The sequence below is a fragment of the Talpa occidentalis genome, unplaced genomic scaffold, assembly GCF_014898055.3.
Source record: "Talpa occidentalis isolate TD23 unplaced genomic scaffold, MPIMG_talOcc4v2.1 talOcc4.16, whole genome shotgun sequence".
NCBI classification, from domain to species: domain Eukaryota; kingdom Metazoa; phylum Chordata; class Mammalia; order Eulipotyphla; family Talpidae; genus Talpa; species Talpa occidentalis.
Window position 1 is genome coordinate 24,982,340 of NW_023601653.1, and position 23,141 is coordinate 25,005,480.

General features: G+C 35.5%; 1 long non-coding RNA gene across 1 annotated transcript in view; it reads left to right on the forward strand.

Moving 5' to 3' along the window:
- LOC129145951 (uncharacterized) overlaps positions 1 to 23,141 on the forward strand; it is a 99,156-nt gene that overhangs the window by 42,608 nt on the left and 33,407 nt on the right. The window lies entirely within an intron of this gene.

Here is a 23,141-nt window from a genome sequence, read left to right on the forward strand (position 1 = left end):
AGGGTTCTAAAGGTTATCTATATAGCCAGACATTTTTCAGTCTCTTTTTTTGGCCACAAATCAGTTTCCATAAAATGTCCTCAATATCATTACCACAGCAACAAAATAATTTTTTGTATATTTGGCATATTTTAAATGTACATCATTTTCTTGAATGAGTTAAACTTGTTTTTAAGTATTATTCTTTAATAATTGTATCATTTTAATGTTATGACTATCAAGAAGTTGATACTATTATTTTAATATTTTTTCTTATATCTTAAATTATTTAAATTATTGTAATTAAACCAAACTAGCTAATTAAACTTTTTCTTTAAGCTCTAGAAAGCATATAAGTAAAGGGTCCTAAGTGAGCTATGTTTTCTTTTATGGTAAGGAATTATGTGGCATTGATTTTTTTCCTACATAATTGGATTGTTTATTGTGTTCTTTATTGAACATATTTCCAATATTGCCATCTGTTTAAATTTTGAAGAAACATTTACTATCACTATTGCTTTGTAATTGGGGTAGTGAAAGGAATTTATCAGGAATATTTAATAAGAGCAATACTACCTTATCTAAGTGAGAATCATTAACACTGTGGAATGTCTGCTACATGCCAAGCACTGCTTTAAGCTTTGAGATTAGAAACAAAGACGATAGACATGAATGTGTTGTCATGGATTTTATATTTAATATGGGAAGATCAGTCAATAAACAAATGAATGAAAAAATATAAAAGAATATACTATAATTTTGATTAGTGAAGTGATATGAAGCAATAGGGTAATGTATAATAATCTACAAGTGTAATATGTTTAAAAGAAAATAATACAGGGTAGATCAAAAGAGTAATTTAATTGAGACAGGGTGTTCAGCTCATCTTGGTTAGAGATATGTGAATCAGGGCATTAAGGTTGAAAAGTGGCCAGTGAGCCATGTAAGAACTGGTGCCTGAGATGAGATGGAGGAGGGATACATTCTAGGCAGGGGTTACAGTACTAGGAATGGCTCTAACCTGGGAATTAAATTGGCCTAATTGAGTATTAGGGTGATAATGGTAACTAATGGAACATAATATGGAGGAAAAGTAATAGAAAGTGGATTCAGAGAGCAGGCATATTGCACTCAATATAGTCAAAAGGTATGGACAGATGACAAATGCCTTGAATAAGTCATTCTACAACATGATCAAAATAATATTTCAAAATTATGTGTACAGATGGTTTCCCACTATCTCTTGAGCTCTTCTATCAGTTTGTAATTCATTTATGGATTTTGGTATCACTTCTTGTAATTCATGCAGTGTTTTGAGACTGAGTACCAGTTTGCTATCTTTACTAGGTATTTGGATTTTTTTTTTTTGATATGTTAAGTATCCTGGAGATGTTATATAGTGTTGTAAATAAAATTAACCTAAAGGGAAATTTTGTTGGATTAATTGGCATGTTTTATTATTTTTTTTGCAAGTAGTTCTATTGTAAAGGTTTTCTTGCTATTTGTGTATTTTTTGTTTCCTGGTAAGCATATTTGAGGCTCTCGTAAATAACTCCTAAAGCAGTATTTAAGGACACATTACATTCAGTGGAGTATGGGACTTTATTTCATCAAACTTCATTAGCATACTTACTTTAGACATTAAAGCAATTCTAATGAAGTTAGTAAATCCAAATAGAAACCTTCTGCATGCTGCAATGTCTATAAAGTTAATTAAAGAAATCACAAGGTAGTCAATACCACAGATGCAATATATCAGATGTGAAGAAGTACAGGAAATGGATTATTGAATTCCAAGGTCTTGCTTGCATTTCAGGGATGAGGTAAATCAATGATGTGGAAAATAAACTTTATGGGCCTGTTGCCTCTACTTTTCAGTGTTCTTGTCTCAGACCCTAGGATATGATTATGTTAAAATACTACTGTATTCTTGAGAGAACACTAAATTAGTATTTGAAAGGTTCTATTGCAAGGTAAATCAAGCTAATAGAGTTATATATGAGAGAGATTAAGTTAAATACATTTAACTTGGAAGCATGGAAAAATTTAAAAGGAGAGTAATAGTATTTTCTTCCACTCTTATAAACATGATTGACATAGACAAAATCTCTCAGTGTGGATTTCAACTACTAAGGCTTCGCTGTGTAGTATTTTATTTCCAGGAGGTTCATAAAACTTTGCTCTTTAGGTCAATGTAAATAATGTGAAATAAATCACCTTTAATAAAATATATTCCTTAAGTGATCCTTTTCCTTCCTGTTATTAAGCAGAAAATGGTTTCTGCATGATAGCACATTTCTAAAGAATGCAAAAGGAAAATAAAGCCTATCGTTAGTTTGTTAGTGAATTATCTTTGTCAAAGAGTGTCTCAATGTTACCATCAGTTGCCAGTGAAAATTAACAGCTTTTTGTAAGGATTTAAAAATATAATAAAGGAGGTGTTGATGGCAAGTATACACTTCTGTGTTTCCTTTTCAGTAAGTGGATAAACAAAATTTCTCTCAAAATTACAAAAATCGGCCACATCGTTCTAAAGAAGCATATCTTTATTCATTTTTTGAAAAGTTCCATGTAGCTGATTCTTCCTATTTACCAGTTTACTTTTGTTGTTGTTGTTGTTAACTCAACATATAAGTGTCATTGTACAATTACAGAAATGGGACTAATTTGTCCTTATTGACTTTTGGTTTTTGGGAGGTTTTCTTATCTTTTGGGAAGCTGATGAAAACTGTGCACTCTATTTTCAGAATAAGGCACTAAGACCTCTTGCCCCAAGCACAAAGTTCTGTGGACAGTTTCAGAGGGTTTAGAACTTTGATTTTGTTCATTGTGTTGCCTGATAGCCACTGAAAAATAGTTTTCTGCCATGTCCCTAAAACTTTTAAATAAGTTATTTCATAACATCACTTAGTAATGCATTCCAAATGGTTCAAACCCTTTCTTAATCAGCACCATATCACAGAAAAGATCAGACATCGTAAGTCAATGCAGACGAAAACTAATTGTACCCCTTTTCACTGTTCTTGAGCTAAACTGAACAGGTAAAAAACATAATTGAAAGTAAAGAGCTCCAAATCCAGACTCAATGAATAATCATTGGTTTCCATGCATTTTTATTAGATTTTTATCCTTCATGAATGATGATAGGTTATTTAGCCTTTTCCAGTCTCTTAAGTTTTTGATTGTTAGTTTCAAATGTTACAAATTGTCCTTCAGATCGCCAACATTTCCTAGAAAGAATAAGAAAATACTCAACTGACTTTACTATCATTGGTTATTAAAGTAGAATATAATATCACTACCTTTAATTAAGACAAAACAAAGTATTCTAAGATGCTTATTTCACTTCCACCATTTCACCTAGATTGCTTGATTCTATTTAAACTACATGTGTAAACACAAAGTATAAAATATTTGCACAAATATAGGTTTATGCCTATTGCTAAACATCTTTCTGAGAGTAAACTAAGATGATTATAAGTAGACATTGTGACAAAATTGGCTGGCAATTTGTTTAGACTTTGGCAGTAGTCAATGAAAAGAATGCAATTTATTGGTGAAGTGAAGAGCTATGAAAATACATGAAGTAGAAAAATCATATTCCCAAATATTTGGGGACATATTAATAAGATAAATAAATATTTTCAAGTGACAAAGGACATTCTTCATATCATCTTTATGTCATCTGCTCAAAGTCTACAAAAATTTTTTAAAGATTTATTTATGCATACAAGAACTGGGGTATAGGCCAGAGGTGCGGGGAGTGAGAGGATTCACCAGAGATAGAGTGGGGAGCAGAAGTAGACTGACTGAAATACACTGCTGCGGGGAGCAGCAGGCAAGACAGGAGAGGTCTGCTGTGCCATGTGGGTTGCTTCCTGCCAGGGATCGAACTCATGCTGCAGTGGCTGCGGATAGCTTCCTACGTTGCGTCTTAACCCCTTGCACAACCAGGGAGGCCCTACAAAAAAAATTAAGAAAATTATGATATATCAACTCCATCAGTCATAACTAAGTCATAAAATAACCACACATTATGTATCTATAAGGAAAATATTTAAATACTTTTAATAAAATATTTAAAATAATTTGCATATATATAGTCATAAAGTACTAGGCACTGTAAGGCAATGATTACACTCATAAAAATGTCAACATAAATAACTTTTGTGAATAAAGGTAGGAGATGAGAGTGTTTTAATATGAGGTCATTGATTATGTTACCTAAGTGCCGCGGACCAGCACAGCAGTAGACGATGAGGCCGTCTCAGGGTTGAGGGTCACTGCAGGGGGAGGTGCAGCACCTAAGTTTTTGTATAAGCTTTGACAATATTTTCTGGCTCTTGAGGGATTTTCTTCCTAATTCTGTTACCCTCCTGTCCTCATTTGTAAATTGGAATAAATAGTTCCCCTTTCTGCTAATAGAGAGGATTAAATGTGATAATCATATGCTTAGCACATTATCAGCACTTGTTAACTATTAGATATAATTATTAATTTTAATATTAATAGAAAATAAAGAAAAGAAAAATAAATTGCTTTTTTTCGATTATTGTTTATTGTTTTTTAAGAAGTTGGGTACTGTGGCCAGTCTCTATTTTAATTTCTGCACTGTGGCCAAATTACTTTCAGTTTCTCTCTACAGACAATAATAGCACTTACCCAACTGGTTAGTTGTGAAAGTTGAACAGTTGAACAAGATAAACCTAGACTTGTGCTGCATTCTTTAGAACTCAATGTGTTTTTTTTTATTAATGCTAATAACATTATAATTATTGTCATTGTTAAAATATCATATTATGCATTTCTTTGTTTTTTACATAGTTTTAAAAAATAGACTGTTGAAATAAAATTCAAAAGAGAAAAAATATCAAATGAAAATATTATTTATTTCACATTTTTATGTGGTAAAAATTGCTTACAACATTGTACATGATCTAGAGATATAGGGTCACATCCTTCTGGTGTAAGTTAGAGACCACAACCACATTCATAGTCCTCCACCAAAGAGCATTGCGCCAAGATTGACATGGCCTATCTTGATTTTCAAAGATAACCCACTTCTTTATCCCAGTTTTATCAATCAACCTAAAACATTAGTATGTACTCATTTTATTGTATAATATTCTGCTGTGATATTTAAAGATATTTTGCATGTGTTAAAATATATGTGAACATTCGCTCATCACCATGGGAGATCACAGACCATTTATTTTCATATTCTTGACATATTTTGCATTATATTTTGACTTCAATGTTTATGAGTTCTATGATAAGAAGTAAATACACACCATCTTAAAACTGAGTGTGAATACTTAAGAAAAATGTAATCTTGGAGTTATATAATATTAAAGTCAAGCAATGTAAGTTCCCTACAATTTTCAGACCTGAATAAAAAAAAAAAAATCAAACAAGGGAAATGTCAAGGGTAACTTCAACTACACTTAATGAATTAGATTTTTCATAAACTCTGTAGGAAAAACTAAGAAAAAAAAAGAAAAACAATGTCAGATACAGATATATCTATGAAAGTACCAAATAACTTTAAAAACTATTGCATTGTTACTTTATTATTTGTTTGTTTTAAAACAAAATGATGCATCATACTCCTGGAGCATGTATCTCACTAAGATAGCCTTCCCTACACAGTAATGTGAATCCAATAATCTGAAGGCTACAAAGAAACGCTATTGTCAGAAGAAGTATTCCCATGATGCCTTTAGGAATTTCAAGTCAACATTAGACATATTCATTATTAAATCACCATTGCTAAAATGTTATTAAAGTTATTGTGACAAAACTATATATTCTATAATAACAGAAGCTAACTTTCACTCTCACAAGGCATTGAGAAACCAAGAAATAAGTGTTGTACATTGCTTATGGGTATGGACTCTAAAAACAGATTAGTGTCTTCAAATACTAGCCACACATTAGTAATATCTTCAGACTTTTAACTAGACACTAACTTTGCCACTTACTGGTTGAATGACTATAGAAAAATGTTCTTATCTTTTCTCTCTTTGGTTTGCATGTTTTAAAATAAAAATAATTTTAGTGGGTACTTAGAAAAATGACCAGAAAATAGTACCTATACAGTATCTATTATTAATACATACAACTGTATTTGTTTATAGGCCTGAAAGTCTGTAAACTTTTACAGGTAATTTTTTCAGTGATGAACCAAAAATCTTCCCTTAATAAAATTTTCATATTGTGTTTGTTTTAAATAATGGAATTTCGAAACTGCCAAAGTTAATGCATCTTTGGCAGAAGTGTCTCTAACTGATTATATGAAAGTTTTGGAACAGATAAAATTAATCTCTCATCAATCAATTATATCAATAAATCTATAGCAATGTCCCTCATGGATAAAACCTAGTCATTGATTTTTTTTAATGTGGCAGGAAATCAGACAACATAAATATTTTACATAGTCAATAGAAAATAGTAAATTGATGAATTACTTGTTTCCATTTTATTTTTTTCAAGATTTATATATTTATGCATACAAGAACTGGGGTACAGGCCAGAGTGTGGGGGATGAGAGGATTCACCAGAGACAGAGAGGGGAACAGAACAGGCAGATTTACCGAAATACACTGCTGAGGGGAGCAGCGGGCAAGTCAGGAAAGGTCTGCTGCACCATGTGGGTCAGCTCCCTGGCTGGGGATTGAACTCCTGCTTCAGTAGCTGTGGATAGCTTCATGGTGCTGCATCTTAACCCATTGTGCCACCAGGGAGGCTGGGGAGGTCCCCTACTTGTTACCATTTTAAAACAATGCTGTGTCTGGGAGGTTCTATTCCTTTTCTATTAGTTAGCAGTTGTATGCCCTTGTACGAGATTTGTTGTGGTGATAGTTTTATATTGTAATCTGCATCTCAATTTATCAGCCAATTGTAGTAGTTGTAATAAAGCAGTCTTCTTACAGTATTGTGAAAATATAAGATGACTCATGTAATACAGTAACATTCAATTTTTGGAATTGTTATTCAGCCCCCAAATCAAGGAACCATCATTTACTCTTCCCTTTTTCTCGGGAATATTGTTTTGAGATCTACCTTTAAAATGTACTCTGGGACCTCCCTGGTGGTGCAAGCGGTTGAGCGTTGCACTGTGGAGCTATCTGTAGCCTCTGCAGCTCAGGTTCAATCCTGGCCCCCCAGTGAGAATCCCACATGGCATGGCAGACCTCTCCTGTCTCACCCACTGCTCCCCTCAACAGTGTATTTTGCCAGTCTGCCTGTTCTGTTCCCCGCTCTGTCTCTGGTGAATCCTCTCACCCTCCCACACATCTAGTCTGTACCCCAGATCTTGCATAAATAAATAAATAAATATTTAAAATAAATCAATTAATTAATTAATTAAAAAATACTCTGAAATCTACTCTTTTTCATATTATTTCACATCATTTCTTCTGAAACACCTTATTTTAAGTTTCCAACATCTTTAAGCTGTGCTCCCTGCAAAGTTGTTCTGATAGGTCTGTTTTCAGTCCTGTAAGAGCCTCATTTTTAATTTATTTATTTGCTATTGTTTTTATTTTTATTGAGGTATTTATTATTTATTTATAATTGTCATTTGTATTTTTGGAAGTATAGGATTCCATCTCCCCATTCCGGTCTTTGCAGTGCTCCCACTACCAAAACACCCATTCTCCACCAATTTTATACTCCTCCCCACTCTCTAGCTAAGGATGCTTTAAAAGTGAAACCATGTTATTCCATGATTGCACACCACACACCACTGCTTCCTCTTTGTATTTAGAGAAACACTCAAGGTCTTTAATTAGATCTGACTCTTCTTCCACTTGTTATGATAAACCATCTACCGTTATTATCTACATGTTCCCTGAATAAGTGAAATATATTGCCACACATAACCTTTAGACTTGACAATCTTGACTTAGCCACATACTTCCCAAATAAAATACATGAGTATAGAATTAGATGGTTATAAAGTCTACAAGTACTAGATAGATAAATGTACAAAAAAGACTATTAGATCCCCAATTTGCTGCTAGGAATAGTGCTAGGCACTTAAAGGAATTACAACAAACTTCAGAGGATGGTCATAGCTGCTTACAGTTATGAGATTGGTGATCCACAATAAAACACCCACGGGCCTCTCCTGGTGGCACAGTGGTTGAGTGCTGGGCTGCGAAGCTGCCCGAAACCTCTGCAGCGCCGGTTCAATCCCCGGCCCCTGGCAAGGGTCCCACATGGCATGACAGACCTCTCCTGTCATGCCCACTGCTCCCCTCAGCAGTGTACTTCGTCAGTCTGCCTGTTCTGCTCCCTACTCTGGGTCTGGTGAATTCTCTCACCCTCCCACATTTCTGACTGTACCTAGTGCTTGTATAAATAAATAAATAAATAAATCTTAAAAAAAAAAAAAAACAAACAAACAGGAGCACTACAGAAAGTAGAGGGTTTCTCCACTAATGTTGGAGGAAAAATAATAAGCCCCAAACTGTCTTTCCTTCTCCTTCTCAATTAATTCTATCACACTTTTGACCACACAAATATCCTAGATTGGTTTTATTAATCTTTAATCTCTTTTCCCAAAATTTCTTTCCTATTTGAAATACTATTTATTCTATAAATTCCAAAATTACCTTAAATTACCCTCATCTTTCAATCCTTGCTCATCTCAATACTCAATTGCCGCAAAGTGCTACATTCTCGCTCCTCCTACTTATTCTGCACATAAGAATCAGAAATCTTTGTGCTAATTTAAATGGGAAGTGCATTTGTTGCACATAGGGTAATGTAAGCATTCTGTTTGTGAAAAACAAGATGTAGTAGCTGACTGTATAAAGTGACTAAACATTTGAAAGGAAGATAGGTGTGGTTTTATACATTTAGGAGTATACTGAATAAAGATGCCAAGCAAGCATTTGAATTGTTCTGGGGCACAATTAAGAACTGAAATTTAAGAATCAGGCATTAGCAGAATTATTTCATCTAAGAAGTCTGACCTAAACATGATTGCCTTTCCAATACACTAAGTTATTAAAGTATATTAGTGCAAGACTTACTGATAAATTCATGAAATGGAGCACAGGAAGGCAATCTAAGGGCGAAGGGGAAAAATCTGTCCCCATTTAGCAGGAAGCCGTTAAAAATAAAAAAGATGGGAATTTGAAAGCCTATTTTTCAAAATGAGTTAGTTACTAGAGAGAAGTCTAAAATTTTATGTAATGATTCTATACATGAGCTCTTCTCCATGACAATAAATTCTAACCAGTTGTTAGTCTTTACCAATTGGATTTTGGAAATCTGTTGTCACAACATAGTGTCTCTCTCTCTCTCTCTCTCACTCTCATCTTCCATCAGGTTCTAAAATCCTAAGAAGAATTCAATTTAAATAATTACCAGGAATTAGTCATAAAAATCTTTTTTACTGTACATTTCTGACTTTTTTTGTAGTTACTTGATCAGTTACTTGACACATTTTAAATAACATGTGTTGTTTTTAAGAGGGCATTCCGTGTAATAACACATAAAAAGTGAAAGTGATATGAAAGATATGTTTGTCACAAGAAATATACCAACCTAGATGTACCTGTATTGCATTTAAAAGTTTTTCTTTTGTCAAACCAGTCATTTTGCAATTTTTTATTTTACAGAAGAAGGGTTTTAAAAACATCTGTTAATGCCCTGAAGGTCAAACTCTATTATTTTTCCTCAATTCGTTGGCTTTAATATATTGTTTAAGGAAATCAGACATCAGCTTTCACATATCAAATAATCCAATTATGACTCAGGTATAGATTCACCCTTTCGTAGTCCTTCAATTCTCCTATTTTATTTAACCCTTTCGTAGTCCTTCAATTCTCCTATTTTATTTAACGAGGAACATTTGTTCACAGATAATAGATAACTGACAAATGTTAACTGGCAAGCACCTGATACTTACTAAATGAGATCCACAGAGCAAATACCTTTTTATTCAGAAATAAAACTGAATACAATAAAACTCATTAGAGCACTCTTATTCATTCATTCATTCATTCATTCATTCATTTATACTGTGTCCACCCACTATTTGTTTACTATTCTGTCCTTCCAGTTCTTGTTATACAGTCCATCCTGTCCTTGTTTGCTAATCCCCTTATGACTCTTTTGTTTTTTACCCACCCACTTCTTGTTTGCTAATATGCTCTTCCAGTTGTTTAAAGCACTTTTTAAATACACAAAAAAATCCTTGTAATATGGACATATTATTAAATAAACAAATATTTCCTCAAATTAAATAAATGATGCTCATGTTTCCTCCCTCCCCATTACCCTGTGAACAATATCTAGTAATTATTTAAATTAAATTATTAGGATTTTAGAACACACACACAAACACACCCACACAACCCTTCTATCTTCCATGACTTCAGCATTTTAACTACCCATCTAACCAATCCAATCTAAGAAACAAATAAATCACTGGTGATATAGAGATTACGATCATTGAATGTTTAAGCATTCTTTCCTTTAATAAAAAAGAAATCAGTTGAGAGAAAAAACATGGCTTTTAAAGTCAACAATCCAAATCATAGACTCATTTTTTCAATAGGTTGTAAACAGTTAAAATAGTCATTTGATATAAAAGTCAGATTAAAGAGTAATCAGTTTTAGAAAAAGAAAGGAGGTAAAAGCACATATAGAACATTGATTTTCCATTGGTGTCTAATTTACACATTTATGTAACATCTGTTCTCTGGGAGTTCTGTTTTCCAAATGAATCCAAGACTTCTGCTTTACATTTTTTCAGATTGGTTTACATGCACCAATAGTACAACAAAGTCATGGTCAGACAATATATAAACATATTGAGCAATCTGAATTTAGACAAATCTGGACATTTTATCCAAAAAGGAGGTCGGGACCAGATATTTTTTCATTTACAAATCTAATTTAGAAATTGGCCAGTTAAAAGGTAAAACTTCTTTATACTCATTGGATAATCTTAAGATCTACAAATAAAGAGATGACCAATTTAAACATCATGCTTAGCTTTGAGAAGAGTCCATTCTCTCTCAATATTATTCAATTATCTGTAAGCAATGTGAATCTCAAGTCCATGCCCTAACATCAATGAGTATTATTGGGGAGGGCAGTCCTGCAAATATCAGGAAATATTTTCTAAATAGCTATAAGTAAATTAATGCATTAATGAACTCAGAATGTCATAATAAAATGCCACAATTGTTGACTTAAGCAACAGAAATGTTTTCTTCTCACAAATTTGAAGATTGAAAGTCCAAAATCAGGGTAAGAGTATGGTCAATTTTTGGTGACTCCCTTTTTGGCTGGTAGGTGTTTATCATCCCTTTACATGATCACCTGACCTCTTCTTTCATTGAGGGAGTAAGGTCTCTGGTTTCTCTTCTCCAACAGACACTAATCCTATAGGATCAAAACCACTCCCTATGTGCTCATTTAATCTAAATACTTCTTTAGAGGTTCCATCTCCAAATATAGACATCTGGAAAGTTAGGGTTTCAAGGTATAAATTTTGAGGGAAAACATTCAGTCCATAATTAGTATGTTTTGAGATATAAGAGAGTTAATAGAAAAATAAAAGTAAATTCAGTAGCTCCATTTTAAAAATAGTTTAAAGTTGTACATACTTTCACATTTATCAGCACAAGTGGAAAATAATGTGCAGGATTTGAGTATGGAAAGTTTGTTACTTGTTTGCCAATAGTTATTATAGTATATGTATGATGGAATGAATTTCATCAAAAGTAGGTACTTATTTAAATATAAAGATGTAGCATTTGGAATTTTTTAATTCTATACCAATTGTTTAAGAAATGAAAGTTACCAAAATAAAATCACAATAAATTGAAAGAATGAGGTCTTAAAATTTTATTTATACAATATCAGTAGCAGTCCTCAGCTTATTCAAAGGTGAGATAAAGTTATGAATCATGCTGGTGTAGTTTTATGAGTAAAATGACCTTTGACCTTCACATTTCCAGATGTTTCTATTTGTTGTCTAATAGCCAAAACACAACTCTAGCCCATACGAAGAACTGGCAGGAAATCATGGAACAGTAGATAGGGCTATTTATTTTACATATCAACAGAAGTTGGGTGTGCCCCAATTCAGCGTATTGTCATAATCACTATTGTAAGAAATGTTTTCTAAGGATTCTTTGAATTAATGACTGTCAATTGTACTTTTTTGTTCATTTTTCTCATTTCACTGTGAATAAATTATTCCTACTGTATTAATTAAAAATATCAATAGAACTATGTTTACTTCATTCAAGAAGAACTGAGAAAAACAATGGCATTAACTTCTCTGCCTTTCCACATAACAAGTTTTTAGCACTCCACAGTTGTAGATGTCAAACAGAATTTATAAGCAGTGCTAAGAAGTTTTATGTAACATATTTTATTTTGGGAAATTGGTTTGAGATAAAAAGTTTTATAATCATTTTTGTAACATTTTATAATCAAAGTTTTATAATCATTTTCTTACAAATAGCATGGAGGGAGATACCCAGAGCGTCACATGTTGTGGGGCAAAACCAGAATAACCCTTGAACATCAGAGATCTATACAGACAGTAGTAGAAGAGAGGAGACAGAAGAAAGAGTTATGCTTCACTGAATAAGAGGTGGGTGGAGAGAAATTCCAGACTGAGGTCCATGGTACAGTGGGGACAGGGAGTTCTCTGCTGCTTAGACAGGGCCTCTGGAGAGGGGAGAGCAGAACAGTGTGGAGGGACACATGCTTGACTGGGGGAACACATGTGTGAAGGCTATGGGGTGCCCTCATAGGTCAATTCCCTCAAGAAGAACAAAGAGAGCGTGCTGGACTACAGTACCACTCCCCCACCCCTTGGGGCTGGTAACAACTTCTAATAGTGCAGTAACAGCATGCACACTGCAAAGTCTCAAGTCTGGAACCACAGAGAAGAGGGATAAAGGTGATGTCACAAACACGAGACACCCTTTTCCCCAGAGTGCCCCTCCAGGCTCGCTTCCCACCCTATGACTCAATATAAATTGCAAAACAGGTCTCAATATTAATGGAATACAGACAAGGCCAAAATATATATATATAAATGAAATAAAATAAAACTATAGTACCAACTACTGGAAGTGTAAAATTAGTTAAACTCTCTAAGTAACTCATACGGGTTTTTGGGGTTTTTTTGTTTTGTTTTGTTTTTTTATTTTTTTTATTTTTTTTTAACAAACATGTTTTTATTTTATTTTTTTTATATTCGTATAATATTTTTTTATTAAATAATAAATTTTATTTTTATATTCCCCCATACAACTGCACATGCCCCATTCTGACCCCAATCCCTCCCCTCCTGGCCCCCACCCCCCAAAAAGTGTCTCTGGTTCATAGTTTTTTGTTGATTTTGATTTTCACTTTCTTATAGTTATTCATTTTCCTGATCCCTTATTTAAGTTTTCTAGATTCCTGCTATGAGTGAGACCATCCGGTATTTTTCTTTTTCTTTTTGGCTTATTTCGCTGAGCATGATCCCTTCCAGCGCCATCCATGTTGCTGCAAATTGCATGTGTTTATCTTTTTTGAATGCTGAGTAATATTCCATGGTATATATGTACCACATCTTCTTGATCCAGTCATCTATTTTTGGGCATTTGGGCTGTTTCCAAACCTTAGCTATTGTAAATAGTGCTGCTATAAACATAGGGGTGCAGGTGTTCTTTGGAATTGATGTTTCTGTGTCCTTTGGGTAAATACCTAGGAGTGGAATTGCTGGATCCTATGGAAGCTCTATGTTTAGTAGGTCCAGAAATCTCCACACAGCTCTCCATAGTGGTTGGACCAGTTTGCATTCCCACCAACAGTGCAGGAGAGTTCCTTTTTCTCCACAACCTTGCCAACATTTGTTGTTGCTAGTTTTTTTAATATGTGCCATTCTCACTGGTGTAAGATGGTATCTCATGGTAGTTTTGATTTGCATTTCCCTGATGACAAGTGATGTTGAACATTTTTTCATATGTCTGTTGGCCATTTGCATTTCCTCTTCAGAGAAGTTTCTTTTTAGCTCTTCTGCCCATTTTTTGACTGGGTTATTTTCTTTGTTGTTGTTGAGTTTCATCAGCTCTTTGCAGATTTTTGTGATCAGTCCTTTATCATTAGTGTTGGGTGCAAAAATGTTCTCCCAGTTGGTGGGGTTTCTCTTTGTTTTTGTTATTGTCTCTTTTGCTGTGCAGAAGCTCTTTAATTTGATGTAGTCCCAGCTGTTTATCTTTGCCTTCACTATCACTGCTTTGGGTGATGTGCCTGTAAAGATGTCTTTGATATGCAAATCACGTAGTGTTTCACCTATATTTCCTTCTATGTATTTTATGGTTTCAGGTCTTATGTCTAGTTCTTTAATCCATTTTGAGTTGATTTTTGTGTATGGTGTGAGGTAGTGGTCAAGCTTCATTCTTTTGCATGTAGCGACCCAGTTTTCCCAGCACCATTTATTGAACAAACTTTCTTTGCTCCAATGCATAGTCTTTGCTCCTTTATCAAAGATTAGTTGACCATAAATCTGTGGGTTTATTTCTGGATTTTCTATTCGATTCCATTGGTCTGTATGTCTGTTCTTGTTCCAATACCATGCAGTTTTGATGATTATGGCTTTGTAGTATAGTTTGAATTCGGGGAGTGTGATGCCTCCATTCCCTTCTTTTTTTTTCAGGAGAGCTTTGGCTATTCGGGGTTTTTGGTGATTCCATATGAATTTCATCAATAATTGTTCTATTTCTTTGAAGAATTACATTGAAATTTTGATTGGAATAGCATTGAATCGGTATATTGCTTTTGGTAGGATGGCCATTTTAATAATGTTTATTCTTCCAATCCATGAGCAGGGGATGTCTTTCCATTTCTTTGTGTCTTCTTCTATTTCTTTTAACAGTGTTTTATAATTTTCTTTGTATAGGTCCTTTACCTCTTTTGTTAGATTTATTCCCAAATATTTGATTTTTTTTGTTTTGATAATAAAAGGGATTTTTTTTTTATTTCTTCTTCTTCAGATTTATTGTTTGTGTATAGGAAGGCTACTGACTTTTGCGTGCTGATTTTGTATCCTGCCACTTTACTGAATTGATTGATAAGTTGAATTAGTTTTTCTGTGGAGTTTTTGGGGTTCTCTATGTATATTATCATATCATCTGCAAATAGTGATAGTTTGACTTCTTCTTTTCCTATTTGGATTCCTTGGATGTCTTTCTCTTGTCTTATTGCTCTGGCTAGGACTTCCAGTATTATATTGAAAAGCAGTGGTGAGAGTGGACATCCTTGTCTTGTTCCAGATCTTAATGGCATTGCTTTCAGCTTTTCACCATTGAGGATGATACTGGCTGTTGGCTTGTCATAGATGGCCTTTATGATGTTGAGGTATGTTCCTTGTATCCCAAGAATTTCAAGGGCTTTTATCATGAATGGGTGTTGCACTTTGTCGAAAGCTTTCTCAGCATCTATTGATATTATCATATGGTTTTTATATTTCTTTTTGTTGATGTGTTGGATAACGTTGATTGATTTTCTGATGTTAAACCATCCTTGTGTCCCTGGAATGAATCCCACTTGGTCGTGGTGAATTATCTTATGGATACATTGTTGGATTCTGATAGCTAAAATTTTATTGAGGATTTTTGCATCAGTGTTCATTAGGGAGATTGGCCTGTAGTTTTCCTTTTTTGTGTTGTCCTTATTCGGTTTTGGTATTAGTGTAATGTTGGCTTCATAGAACGTGTTTGGTATTGTCCCTTCCTTCTCAATTTTATGGAAGAGTTTGTGAAGGATAGGCACTAATTCGTCTCTGAATGTTTGGTAGAATTCATTTGTAAATCCATCAGGTCCTGGGCTTTTGTTTTTGGGAAGGTTTTTGATTACCATTTCAATTTCGCTGCTTGTAATTGGTCTGTTTAGGTGTTCTATTTCTTCTTTATCTAGCTTTGGGTGATTGTAGAGTTGTAGGAAATTGTCCATCTCCTCTAGATTGTTGAACTTGTTTCCATATAACTGTTCATAGTAGTTACTGATTATTCTTTTGATTTCTGCTGTGTCCATTGTGATTTCTCCTCTTTCATTGATGATCCTGTATATTTGTGCTTTCTCCCTTTTTTCCTTTGTGAGCCTGGCTAGGGGTTTGTCTATTTTATTGATTTTTTCAAAGAACCAGCTCTTGGTTTCATTGATCTTTTGGATTGTTTTTTTAGTTTCAATTTCATTTATTTCTGCTTTGGTTTTTATTTTCTTTTCTTCTACTGGTTTTGGGGTTTTTTTGTTGTTCTTTTTCTAGATCTCTGAGCTTCGAGATTAGGTTGTTTCTATGAGTTCTTTCTTGTTTTTTGATGTGAGCTTCTATTGCTATATATTTTCCTCTTATTACTGCTTTTGCTGCATCCCATACATTTAGGATATTAGTGTCCTCCTTGTCATTCAATTCAAAGAATTTTTTAATTTCTTCTTTGATCTCCTCGTTAGTCCAGTGGTCTTCCAGTAGTGTGGTTTTTAATCTCCATGAGGTAGGATAGTTCCTTGCCTTCTTTTTATGGTTTATTTCTAGTTTGATGCCTTCTTGGTCAGAAAAAATGGTTGGTATGATTTCAATCTTGGTGTATCTGTTGATGTTTGTCTTGTGCCCCAGTATGTGATCGATCCTGGAGAATGATCCATGTGCGCTTGAGAAAAATGTGTACTCCGTTTTTTTTTGGGTTTAGTGTTCTATAGATGTCTGTTAAGCCCAAATGCTCTAGGTCCTTATCTAGAGCTTTAGTTTCTTTACTTATTTTTTGTCTTGTTGATCTATCCATTGTTGATAGTGGTGTGTTGAAGTCTCCCACTACGTATGTGTTTTCTCTGATGTCTGTTTACAGAGAGGACAACAGTTGTCTGATATATTTTGGTGCTCCTTCGTTTGGTGAGTATATGTTAATGAGTGTTATTTCTTCTTGAAGTATTGTCCCCTTGATCATAATGTAGTGACCACTGGGGTCTCTTTTTATTTTTTTGAGTTTGAAGTCTGTTTTATCTGATATAAGTATAGCTGTTCCTGCTTTCTTTTTTGGTCCATTTGCTTGTAGGATTGTTTTCCATCCTTTAACTTTAAGCCTATTTTTATCTTTTGTAGCTAAATGTGTTTCCTGGAGACAGCAAAAGGTTGGGTTTTGTTTCTTAATCCAGGCTGCAACTCTGTGTCTTTTTATTGAAGAGTTTAGTCCATTTACTTTTAGAGTTAATATTGATATGTTAGCATCTGTATTTGCCATTGTGTTTGTCTTTCCTTTGATTTTATTTATTTATTCTTTTAATAACTTTTTTTTTTTTGGTCTTCTTTCGTTGTTATTCATCCCTCTGAGGTTCTGGCTTTAGGATTCCTTGTAGTATTTTTTGGAGTGGGGGTTTAGTCGTAATGAAATTCTGGAGTTTCTCTTTGTCTGGAAAGGTCCATATTCTTTCTTCAAAGAGGAAGGAGAGCTTTGTGGGATAGAGTATTCTTGGTTGGCATCTGTTTTCTTGGAGTCTGTTGACTATGTCCCTCCACTCTCTCCTTGCCCGTAGTGTTTCTTCAGAGAAGTCTGATGTCAGCCTGATTGGTTTTCCTTTGAATGTTATCTGTCTCTTCCCTCTTGTCAGCTTCATTATTTTTTCCTTGTCCTGGATTCTTGGGAGCTTTACTATTATGTGTCTTGCTGTGTTTTTCCTTTCGTCGTGGAAGTTTGGTGTTCTTGCTTCTTGTATATCAATTTTCAGCTCCTTCTTCGCATTTGGGAAGTTCTCTTCAATTATCTCCTGGAATATTTTCTCTGTTCCTACATCTCTCTCCTCTCCTTCTGGAATTCCTATAACTCTTATATTTCCTTTCCTCATGGAGTCAGATAGTTCCCGAAGTCTTTCTTCGTTCTTTTCCTTCGTACTTCTCTTTCCTTTTCTGTTTTGGTTCTTTTTATTTCTGTGTCTTCAAGAGTACTTATTCGTTCTTCCATTTCATCTATTCTGCTTTCATTGCTTTTCCCAGAGTTCTTAGTTCCTCCATTAATTCTTTGATCTCTTGCATTTCTTTTACTTCCCTCTTTAGGGACTCAATTTCATTCTTCTGACCATTGTTTTCCCTTTTTAGGGACTCAATTTCATTCTTCTGACCATTGTTTTCCCTCTTTAGGGACTCAATTTCCTTCTTCTGATCATTGTTTTCCTTTATGACTTCTGCCACTTTTTTAATCAGGGCAATTTTAAATTCTCTTTCTGGAAGGCTCAGAAGTTCTTCCAAGTTACTGTCGTTGCAATCTGGAGGGTGGTTTTCTTTTTGTGGTGTGCTTCTTTCCTGAGGCGTTGTTAGGTTGTGTGTGGTTCTTCTACTCCCTACTGTCTGTTTTCTAATTTGTCGTATGCATTGGGACACTGTGTTGCTCGGACTGGCCCGCTCCCCTCTGGCTCCTCCAGGAACCATCTCTGGCTTCTGGGGGGGGGGCTTTCTGCTGGTTTCAGGAAGTCTTTACTGAAGAAATGTCCCTTTTCTAAACTGGCAAAGCGGGACGCAGTCCCTGTACATCCAGTCTCAGGCACACACTTCTGTGTGCCCGGTCTGCCCCGGACGTGGGTGTCTGCTCCCTCTGTGGGCTCAGACTGCTGGTTGGAAGGGGCCTGGCGTGGGCTAACTTCCCAGCTGGCCACTGGGTCCTCCAGAAGCCTTCTGCCCTTTTCAAGAAGTCTTAAGAAATTTCCCTGTTCTATGGGGTGTTAGTGACTTTTTTTCTGGTCGCTAGGTGGCGCCAGAGATCTCTCCTATTGTCCTTGGGGGGCTGTTTTTCAACCCCCCCACCCCCGTGAGACAGGGAACAGAGAACGAGAATGGTAGGGTAAACCTCAACGGCTTTGGGGTGCTGTGTCTGCCTTGTGCCCCACCGTCGTGGAGAACCCACGCCCAGAATTTCGTGCCCCGGGTCTCAGTTCAAAGGCCTCAGGTCCAGGACGCGGGCTGTAGCCCAGTTCAGTGGCGCGGGAATGGCGCCTTTTGCACGCTGCTCCCGTGCCTGGGCGCCTGGTTCCTGCTCACTCAGGGAGGGCCTTTCACCCCCGTGAGGGCCTCTGCGCGTCTCCCCACAAGCCTAGGTCGCAGGCGCGGGGACCTGGGCAGCCGGGATCCCAGTCCACCTTTGCTTTTCAATTGTGCCAAGCGCGCCGCTTTCCCGCGCAGCTTACCGGCAGCCCGGGCTGTGTGCGCGTCTCCCGGGGTCTTTGTTCTCTAATGGCACCCGGAGCCGTTTGCTCACCGCCGCGGCGGATCCTGCAGGGTTCTCCACAGCTCCCGTTCATGGGGTGTGGTGGCTGCAATAGTTCCTTTCCACTCACAGTCCCGCTTGCTGCGTCGTTTGTTCTTGTTGGCCGTTTTAGTTTGTTGTTTTCCTCCTCTCTGCCGGTTGGACAGTGCCGCCTCTGTGGGCGGGGGAGGGGAGCAGGGTTCTGCGCTTCCCTCCCTTCTAGTCCTCTTTTATGGCAACTTTCTTCTTCGGGCAGTTTGCTGGTGTCACCTGTTTATCTTCCGTGTCCCAGTTCTCACTGGGACCTGCCGCTTTTCCTCCCTATTAACTTTTTTTAATGGGAGATCTTACTCGCAGCGTCTCCTCGCCGCCATGTTGCTCCGCCCAAACATGTTTTTAAAAGGATCTGTTTTGTTTTTTTAAAGAGGGAATTCTAAAGCACCAAATTGCTATCAAATAAAATAGAAATGATAAAAACAGCTCCAGAAGATAAATGAAATCAAAAGCTGGTTCTTTGAGAAAATAAATGTGTAAATCTCTAGCTAGACTCACTAAGAAAAAGTTAAAAAACTCTAAGTAGAATCAAAAATGAAAAAAGAGTAGTTAAAACAGACATCTCAGCAATATAGAGCTTTATGAGAAACCATGAACATCCTTATGCCAATAAATTGGCATAATCTAGATGAAATGGAGTTCTTAAAAGCATGAATCAGGGCCTCCCCAGTGGCGCAGCAGTAGAGTGCTCTGCTGCGAAGCTGCCCGCAGCCTCTGCAGTGCCAGTTTGATCCCAGGCCACCAGGCGAGGGTCCTACATGGCGCGCAGACCTCTCCTGTCGCCCGCTGCTCCCCTCAGCAGTGTACTTCGTCTGTTCTGCCTGTTCTGCTCCAGGCTCTGGTTCTGGTGAATTCTCTTACCCTCCTGTGCTTCTGACTGTACCTAGTGCTTATATAAATATTTTTTTTTTAAAAAAGCATGAATCAGATAGAAATAAATGGAAAAATACCAACCAATTATAGCAAGGGAATTGAACTAGTAACAAGGACCTTTGTTAGAAAAGGTTGATTTGGAAAGACTTTCCATACCTGATATGGGAAAAGGGGTGGAGGAGAAATATGTAAGGAAAAATTAGACATCATATATTCTTTGAAGATGGAAAGATCCTTAGAATATTTCCTAGCTAGTATTTGTGTCCTTGAAGTTACAAATACATGAGTCTTTTTTCCAAATGAAAATTATGTCTTTGCTGGAGTAAAGATAGAAAGAATCCACACAGATAACAACAGAAGTTAATGAGGGTGTTGCATAGTGCTAGGGAAATAAAGACGAACAAACTACAGCCCCAATAGAAGCTATTTCCAAAGGGAGCTAGATTTAAGGACTCCCTTAACAAATCTTCTGTCTATATTGACTTTAGTGCTCATATATGCCCCATTTAGAGTATAAGTTAAATGAATATCTTTGGGGAAGAAGTTGAACTAAACTTTGAACTCCTTTAAACATATATTTGCAAGTGTGATATTGTGATATCATAAGATACATATCTTTAGTCTTCTAGAGTTCTTGGAACAAAATTCCTTAAACCCTTGTGATTTCATTTGTTAAGGGTGGGGGTCACATGTTTTTGATAGTAAGCTCCTGTGAAATCTTTTCTGAGTTTACACTAATTTGGTGACTCTTACAGGATGGGGGCTGGTGTCAGAGGAACCAAAAAGTTGATAAAAGATTGGAAACTTCAGTCCTATTCCCCTACCCCAAGGGAGTACAAAGAAGGGCTGAGATTGATTTGATCACCAATTTATGAGGATTTAACTAATCTTGCCAATATAATGAAATCTCCATATATCTTCTAACTAAAAGGATTCAGAGAACATCTGAATTGGTGAACACATTGAGATGCTGGAAGGGTGGGGTACCTGGATAAGGCATGAAAGCTCTCTACCCCTTTCCTACATTTTGTCCTATGTCCTTCTGGCTGTTGATCTTTGTTTGTTGTAATATCTATTATAATAAAATAATAAATGTGTTCCTGACTTCATAAAATCTAGCTTTATGTTTTCTAACAAATTATCAAACCTGGGGAGAAGGTCATGTGAAACTCAAATTTATAGTTATAAAGTCAGAAGCAAAGGTGACAACCTAGACTTTGTAGACTTTTGAAGGGGGGTAATTTTATGATAGTGAGCTCCTAACCTGTGAGATCTGCACTAACACCAGACAGTTGGTGTCAGAATAAACTGAATTGCAGGACAGAGAGTTGGAGAATTAGTTGGTATGTGAAAATTCTATCCATATTTGGAATCAGTAGAGAAAAATTTTGTCTTTAGTCTACAAACAAGGAGAATTATACCCTTAACTTTCTTAAACATGCACTTAAAAAGTATAGCTCCTTCTGAACATTCTATTTGCTTCTCTCCTTAGTACTGTATATTTTCTTAAAACTTTTTTTATTACTTTTAGAGTTTAAATTCCCTGCGGCTAGGAGTTTGTCTCTTTATTTGCTTCTGTGTCTTCAAGAACTTTTTCAGTGCTTTTACATAGTAGGTGCTCTTTATGTATATTTGTGGAATAAATAAATGAATGACTTTTCTTACTTCACTACGATTCAGCTCATTCAGTAAGTTGTTTACTTCTTCCTGAGGGTTTTTTTTTTTTTTTTTTTTTTTTAGTGAAGACATAAACATAATTAGTTTTCTAGTAGTTCCCTAGTGTTGGATGGTTATATTTCAAAAAAAAAAAAATTCAAAATTGAAAGCAGATTGATGATTATCTAAATATTTTGTTACATGTGGTCTGTATTATGGCTTGAGGTACATGCTTGATTTATCTTCAAGTACAGGTGTTTTTGTATTTTATTATACATGCAACTTGGTTATGCACTTCAAATTATATAGAATTATTTAAACCCAGCACCTAGCCTGACTGTTAAGTTAGATGTGCTGCTTTATAGTCAGCTGGAAACAGAACAGCTGGTTTCCAGACACTCGGGAATTGTCTTCTCCAACACAGTGACCATGTTTGATTATTGAGCATGTGAAATTCAGCTAGTCTGAATTGAAATATACTATAGAAGCTGGATTTTGAAATATAGTAGAAAAAAAGAGGTTTAAAATATCCGTTAAGTGTGTGTTCATTAAATAATTAGGTACATATTGAAATGACAATACATTATTATAGTGGGTTAAATAGACTATATTAATGAAGGAATTCCATCTGTTTATCTTGTATTTTTCATGTTTACTATTCTGTGTTTTATAATAGACAGCTATGGCTTCAGCAAAACATCCCCTTAAGTGTCAGGAAAAAGGAGGATTAGTGGTTCCTGAGGTTTGATGATAGAATTGTAGACATGGCAGATTGTAAGAGTTTTGAGCTGTTGTTATAACAACTGTTACCATCACCAACTCTTCTTGCTACATGAAAAAAAGAGAGAAAAACTCTACTTTTAAACTATTGCTGAATAGTTTTCTTAAAAATAACTAGGATAATAATTAATATTTCAAAATCATATTGTGGATATCACTCAAATAAATGACTGTGCAAGTCATTCTATATTGACCTTCTTTACTCAGTCTTCTGACATCAACTCCCCTCAAGAGACAATGCAAAGCCAAAGGTTGTAAAACTTCTTTGGCCAAGTGTTGTTTACTTTTATATATTGAGCAATATATGCAAGTTTCAAACTCGTAAAAACATGTATGGCAGAGTTCAATTAGGTTGCTTAGAGAAGAAAGTTTGTTGATACAATTTGAACATAGATTCCATTCTCCTCAACTCAAATCCTTCAGATGGTGTGATTTTTATTTTTAGGCAAGAAATAATGGTGAGGGAATTTAATCCAATGATCTAATGTTTTTATACTTATTTCTTGTCTCTATTATTCAAAAAGAGATGTGATGAGTGATGCA